A 7,542-nucleotide genomic window follows, 5' to 3' on the forward strand; every position below is an offset into this window, starting at 1 on the left:
ATTTCCAATCCACCCCACAGAAGTGTAAACGAACACATAATTTGGAGATTAACTACAAGGTAAAAACCTGAAAAAAAGTATTTTTTCCTATCATTTCCAAGATAAAGGAAAGCAAGGAGATGGAAGAAATGAAAGTTAGGGAAAAGAGTTGGAACCTGGAGAGTACTTTTTGATGCTTTTACGCACTGGGCTGTTTTCACTTAAAGGGGATATATTCCACTTCATTCAGTTGGGCTTATGTAGAAAATGTGTATAAACCTTATCTGAACCTCCAGATATTAATAAAAATGCATTTTATTTACACAGACATACCTGATACCACGTATTGAGAGGAAACCATGATAACTTGTAAGGACCATTTTCCACTCTCCCTTTATACTTACAGTGTAATGCAGCCCCACCCCCCTCACCTTATTCCATTGTGAAGTGATGGATTCTGGGACCTGAAGTCCATCTGCACAGTTCTTTTTAAAGCAAAGGGACAAGTCCCTGAATCCATTGCTTTACAATGGAACAAGGTGAGGAAGGCATTGGATCACTTTGTAAGGGGGTGGGAATCTGGTCCCTGCAGGATGACAGACTATCATTTATAACATTAATGACTTTAGTATTATTGCTGCTGTTCTTAATAATAATCATTATTTAATAGATTATAGCATTGTATAATAGTGCACAGAATCTTAACTCAAAAGCCATAATTAAATGTAAAAATACAAATAAAGTCATTATTTAAACCCCAGAGGCATTTGCTTTCTGTTGCAGAAAGTTTCTGGAAGAAGAACTTTTTCTTTGGAAGATGGCATCTGTCATCCTCATGTGACTTAATTGTAAGTTTGAACTCTGAGTGCAGACAAATGTATTTAGCAGGATCTCAATTGCACTGTCCTTGTGTGTCCCCTTAGAGGTTGCAGTTGACCTTTGCAATTGTTTGTGCAGGCTTAAACTTAGAGTCAAGGTATATTATATGGGATTTTCAGTTCTATGTCCCAAGTGTACATTTAATAAGGACAGTCTGCGGCAATTGGCGAAATCAGTTTAGCGAACATTTTTTCCACTACCTAAGTTGTGGTATAATTCGGACGCAGAGTATGCGCATAATATTTGCAGTTTGCAAATATACCATATTTAAAAAGCTTTTGCACTGTGAATAAAAAATATGCAATTATGTTTGCGCATTGTTTTATAAATATAACCACAGACAGGGCAAATATGTTCACTGTGTGAATAATTCTGCATTGCGCACATTTTATAAAAGACCCCCAATCAAACCCCCCCCCCCCACTACTTTGCAGTTGCACTACTCCTCCAACTATTGCTGCACTTCTCCTTTAGCCAATTACTGGCAACACCAATCCCACTGTGCTGCACCTTACCACCACCATCAATGTGCTGGGGGAGCCTGCCAGGTTTCTCCCAGTTCTCTCCTGGTACCCTAGTGGACCAGTCCAACCCTGGCTACAGGAGCAAATGAGGTAAACGTGTAGTGGGGTGAGGGGGGGGGGGCACATCGGGGTGGCAGTAACCAGAAGTGACTGTGAGGACCACTATTGACTTGCTTTTACCTTTAAAAAACTACAGATACAGATATTTACCAATATGAGCATTGATGGTTGTTAGAATATTTTAGTTCAAACCCATCCTTAACTCATTACAATATTACAGATATAGGAAATATTGGTTTATCAGTCATTCAGCAGTGATGAGCGAATTTTTTCAGCAGGCATGGATTTGCAGCGAATTTCCGCATTTCAACATTGGCAAATAGTTTCGCAAAACTTCAGTGAAAATTCGCCACGGAAAAATTGCGCATCAAAAAAATTTGTTACACGTCAAAATTGGGCGCGGTCACGTCAAAAAAGGGAGTGGTCATGTCAAAATAATACATGGGCGGCAAAAAAGACGCGGGCGACAAAAAAATCACGTGACAAATGCGTTCCGCAAATTTTTTTGCCGTTTCACCAATTTTATGGCGAAGCAAAACGGGACAGATTCGCTCATCACTATCATTCAGCTATAGCGCTAAGTTTTCCTAAGTAGCAGCTATAGCACTAAGTTTTCCCAGTAGCAGTAACCCATAGCAACCAATAAGATGTTTGCTTTTAAATAGGTGACCTGTAAATGTTTCTGCTGATTGGTTGCCATGGGTTAATGCTCCTGGGTAAACATAGTGCCTTTTATTTTATAATCCACTAAGAGAGCAAACAGTCATTCTCTTCATATCTTTCCCAAACTGGCATTTAGGCTGAGTCCTACCTGCCACTGTGCCCTAGTGGGCAGCAACTCAGCATTTTGGGTAACACTGGTCATAATAAGGCCTTATTAAATCTAATTCAGGACTGGTTACTTTGTGAACAAAGGATATCCACTGTTCAAATATTCTCAGAGCCCAAAATTGCTCCCAGCAGCCTATATGAGGGTATGCACACTGAGGGCTCGTCAGATCCACGTATAAGTGCTGCAACCCAGAGCGAAGTTACGGTAAAGGTGGATGTGCTTTTACATTTTTACAAGGTTGTCTTATGTATTTATGTTTATATTTGTATATTCTTAAATGAGCAGTGCATCTCACATTGGTACTAGGAGGATCTCCAACTGGCTGTGCACAGTTTCCTTTATACTTGGTTATTTTATAGCCGTGCATTTCATTACTGGAAGCACAGCACGCACACATAATGATAATTAATAGCATCATCGAGTGAAATAATAAAATAACTTTATTAATGTTCAATTTAGGTTTTTTTTTTATTGCATATGCTTTCAGCTTCATTAAACAAGATACAAAAATAACTATGATGGATGATCTCCTTTAAATACCCTGATAATGGATGTCACAGCCCAGATTGCTGGATACAGGTGAGTAATAGTTAATGCACTAAACTTCAGTGATGGAGGTATTATAACAGGATGGATATAACTATAGCTTACTGAGAGCAACATGGGGTTTGGGGGGTATTAGTGAAGGATCAGGAAAGCACAGTGTTGCAATGGATAGCATTACTGTCTTGCAGTGCTGGGGTATTAAGGTTTGATTTTAGCCATGGACCTTTATGCAATCATTTTGTATGTTCTGCCTGTGCCTCCTATACTCCAAAAACAAACAGGAATAGGGTCCTGATACACATCTGCGTTTTGATGCGATATGGATTGGGCAGGCACTAATGCAGAATCTCTGTATGTCGGCACTATAAATAATAATAAATTACTTCTAATCTAAGTGAAATGCTTGGCACAGATCTATTAGCTGTCTATAATATATAGCCCAGTAACAGGCATATGCTGTAGGTTCTACATTAGGTGTCACTTAATAGGTTAAAACCTAATCAATGTATAGGTTGCAGTGGAACACTATAAGCTGGACTGGGGAAAGGAGAGAGAGGCACTGCACCAGATTTTACCTGAGTATTAAAACCCAGAGCAACCAATTAGCAATAAGCGCTTTCAACTTCCAAACAACCAAGGAACACAATGTACTGATTAGTTACTCTTGATTATGACTCAGTTTTATTTTAGCTGAAAGAAGGTGAAAGTATTATGAGGAACCATTTCCACCAGTAAATCTAGATGATAAAGGACCCCCATTGATTCTACCAGATGTTTTGCCTAGAAGGAGCTCAGGTGCATTTGCACACATTACTTATTACCTACAGAACTTACTTCATCACATCTAGTGCCAATACACTCCAGGGTCCAGGGCACTGAAATCTCATCCAGAGTTCTTTTTGGCAGCAGTAAATTTGCAACTCCCCTTATACATATGGCAGACTTATAAAACCCCATGTCTTGTAACCCATAGCAACCATCAGGTGTTTGCTTCCAGATGGGTGACCAGTAACCAGCTGTTTAGATGCTGTAGTAAATGTTGCACCTTATATTACATGAATCACTCTGTGCATCCAAATGAAGTCCAACAAGACTATACAAAACCACTTAAAATGCCACTTTCAGTACCGAAATAACCTGGGAACAGGGGCAGCTTTAGAGCTGTGTATCTTCTTCAGTGCTACAATGTAAATGCGGTGTTTTAATTAGCCATTTGCAGTTCTGGGTAGACATGCATTGCCCTGCAATAAGAACACCCTTCTAAGGAGCCAATAATTTATTTCCCAGATATCTCAACAATAGAAAGTGCTCCTTCCGGAACCCACTGGGTTAACCAGTGCTGGGACATGCCTACATCTGTCGCAAGGCGATGATAGAAAGTGTATCAGTATGAAGGGCGAGAGGGAGGGAAACACCGCTAGGACTGTCTCAGAAAATTCATGTGAGCGTTCATTCATAGCTCACTACATTAAATGTTTGTTCCAGTACATTGCTGTTTTATGGCTCTGCTCTGCACTGCAATTAATATGCTTGATGCAAATTGAAAACCAAGACGTAATCCATCCTTCCCTTTCACAGAGCACAAGATACCATTATTACTGCCAAGCTACAGGGGTATGAGGGCCATTCTTTAAATCTGAGCGTTCGTTAGCTGAAATCTTATTTTGCAGATGTCTCAGTCTTTTGTATAGAACTTGCCCTTGGGTGTATAGAACCCACAGTGAGTGAGCAGGGCTGTTGTACTGCACCCTTGCATCTGCGCATGTATATTGTGTAAGAAAGGGAGGAACAATATACAAATTTTCCGATTCAAATGACTGACTGCTATTACTAAAGGAACTATACTGGAACCTGGTAAAATTGTTGGTGCTAGTCATGGTTGACATTTGTACTTTATATCTATTATGGCCTTCAGGGCACAGTTCAAACATTAAAGTCTGCATTGTTCTACACTGATTGATAAAAGGACTATATATTCATCTAGTACAGGTATGGGATCCATTATCCCGGAAACCCATTATCCAGAAAGCTCCGAATTACGGAAAGCCTGTCTCCCATAGACTCAATTTTAATCAAATGATTCAAAATTTTAAAACTGATTTCCTTTTTCTCTGTAATAATAAAACAGTACCTTGTAATTGATCCCAACTAAGATATAATTAATTATTATTTGATGCAAAACAATCCTATTGGGTTTAATTAATGGTTTATTGATTTTTTTAGCAGAGGTATGGAGATCCAAATTACGGAAAGATCCCTTATCCGGAATACCCTTGGTCCTGAACATTCTGGATAATGGGTCCTATACCTGTATAATAGATTCTCCATAGCATTTGATTTAGTTGCTGTGCTAAGCAGTCCTATAATGCATTTTCAGTATTTATAAGGATAGGAACAGGCACAGAAGACAACATGATCCGTGTGTCTTCATCATCTTCTAGAGAACCTGGTACATGTCAACTGTTTGGTGCTAAATTTACCATTCTTCTCATTTGTATTGCCTTGGTCCATATCACTTTTAAAATGCAGGCTGGTAACGGCCTTTAAAAGATATGCTTAATCAACATTTACAAATGATCTCATGTCATTACCAAGTTTAATCAAGACAGATGGGAAAAAACAAAACAGCAACCCCATATGCCAGTGGTATACACTCAGAGGCCACGTAGATGGGGAAAAGATCAGTTTTACATGTTTTAATTAAAGATTTGGCTGATTACATTTGCTATGAGAAAAATGATGCTTATGTATGATGGGGAAGGGTCAATTCCTACCAGTAGAGAATGGCTGCAACATCTCCGGAAATGACTCTCTACACTTTGTTTTATATTTAGATCTTTATTTAGTACCAGCAGTGTCTCCAGCACACCCCGAGCCATAATTGATGTGTTGTAAAGGAGGTATATCGCCGTCCATTAGAAGAGAGCCGTATATCATTTTTGTGTTGGTGCTAACACTCACATATATATCAAGGCAATGCAGAAAGCCATTCTATAAAACAGTGGGAACAAATGGATTAAGAAGTGCATCAGCTTTAAATAGCTCCTGGAACTTCATAGATGTTGTATATACCAACACCAGCTACATTTTTATTCTCACTAATCAAGTTTTTTTGCATAAGGAAATAAAGCTAATTTCACAGCATGCTGGATATGGTGTTGTATTCAAAGGGAAAAATATCTAATATAAGTCCTGTGTCATTCCTCTAGCTCATTGCTGTCCAACTTCTGTGGTGCCAAGGGCCGGAATTTCTCTAGAATACATAGTGGAGGGCTGCTGATGGAAGTCAGCTTTGACCACACCCTTTTAAACCACACCCACTTCAAACCACACCCATATTATCACAAGAGGTTTTAAGACCCTGCCCACATAAATGGTGGTAGCGCAGCATAAACCCAAATGGTTGGTGCTGACTGTAGGGTTATCACCCTTCACTCGTTTGTGAAAGAATTATATTATGTCGACATACCCATAAATCCATATGCTTCCTCCCCTGTGGATAGCACAGCAACCCCCAGCTCATACTTACACACCTTAGGGACCATTTAAGGACTATATCCAACTGCTAACAAAATCCCAGAACAAACCCCTGCCAGGTTCACCTCCCACAGGCAGCATAGGGCAGGCAGAGTGTGGCACACAGGCAGCATAGGGCAGGCAGAATATGGCACACATAGGCAGCATAAGGCAGGCAGAGTATGGCACACACAGGCAGCATTGGGCAGACAGAGTATGGCCCACACAGGCAGGGTAGGGCAGGCAGAGTATGGCATACACAGGCAGTATAGGGCAGGAAGAGTATGGCACACACAGGTAGCCTAGGGCAGACACAGTATGGCACACACAGGCAGTACTCTTCCTGCACTATGCTGCCTGTGTGCCATACTCTGCCTGCCCTATGCTGCCCATGTGTGCCATAATTTACTTGCCCTGCCCTGGCTGTGTGTGCCATTCTCTGCCTGTCCTATGCTGTTGTGTGTGCCATACTAAGCCTGTCCTATGCTGCCTGTGTCATACTCTGCCTGCTCTACCCTGCCTGTGTGTGCCATACTCTGCCTGCCCTTAACTGTCTTTGTGTTCCATGCTCTGCCTGCCCTATGCTGCCTGTGTGTGTCATGCTCTGTCTGCCCTATGCTGCCTGCGTGTGTAGCATACAGTAGTACATACAGGTGGTACATACAGTGACACAATTCTGGCACTGTTCCTACAGTCTGAGGTGTAAACAGGTAAACAATGTGGGTGCTTACAGCCTGAGGTATGAACACTGCAGGGGGTAAACAATGCAGAAACTAAAAGGTGTGATCAGTACAGGGGATTTCATGTTTAAACAATACAGGGGGTTTACAGCCTGAATCTGAGGTGAGAACCATGCAGGGGGCCAGTTAATCTCAGTACTGATACCATTTAAAATTTACACAAAGGTAAGCCATCAAAGCAGCCAGACAGGTGGGGGGGGGCACACAGAGGGGGGTCGTGGCCTGCCAGCTGGACAGCACTGGTCTAGCTCACTTGAAGATGTGCCATAGGGCTGATTACATGGCTTAAAAATGTGGACCCCCTTTACTATTGCTGTTTCTAATAAACTATTCTTCCAGCTAATTAAAGTATGGAGCCTGTGAATACTACAATATGGCATATCAATATTTAATTTCAAACACAGATTTTATACTTTAATACACATCATAGCTGATGACATAATGTTATGTTGGAGCTTAAGGCCAT

At 40.8% G+C, this 7,542-nt stretch overlaps 1 long non-coding RNA gene across 1 annotated transcript; it reads left to right on the forward strand.

Moving 5' to 3' along the window:
* The first annotated feature begins 760 nt into the window (after positions 1–760).
* On the forward strand, positions 761–6,277 carry LOC116406570. The gene is made up of 3 exons (XR_004219575.1): positions 761–827; positions 2,762–2,853; positions 5,655–6,277. It is a non-coding gene; the product is annotated as an uncharacterized LOC116406570 (long non-coding RNA).
* Positions 6,278–7,542: the final 1,265 nt, after the last annotated feature.

The sequence above is a fragment of the Xenopus tropicalis genome, chromosome 8 (genome assembly GCF_000004195.4).
Source record: "Xenopus tropicalis strain Nigerian chromosome 8, UCB_Xtro_10.0, whole genome shotgun sequence".
NCBI classification, from domain to species: domain Eukaryota; kingdom Metazoa; phylum Chordata; class Amphibia; order Anura; family Pipidae; genus Xenopus; species Xenopus tropicalis.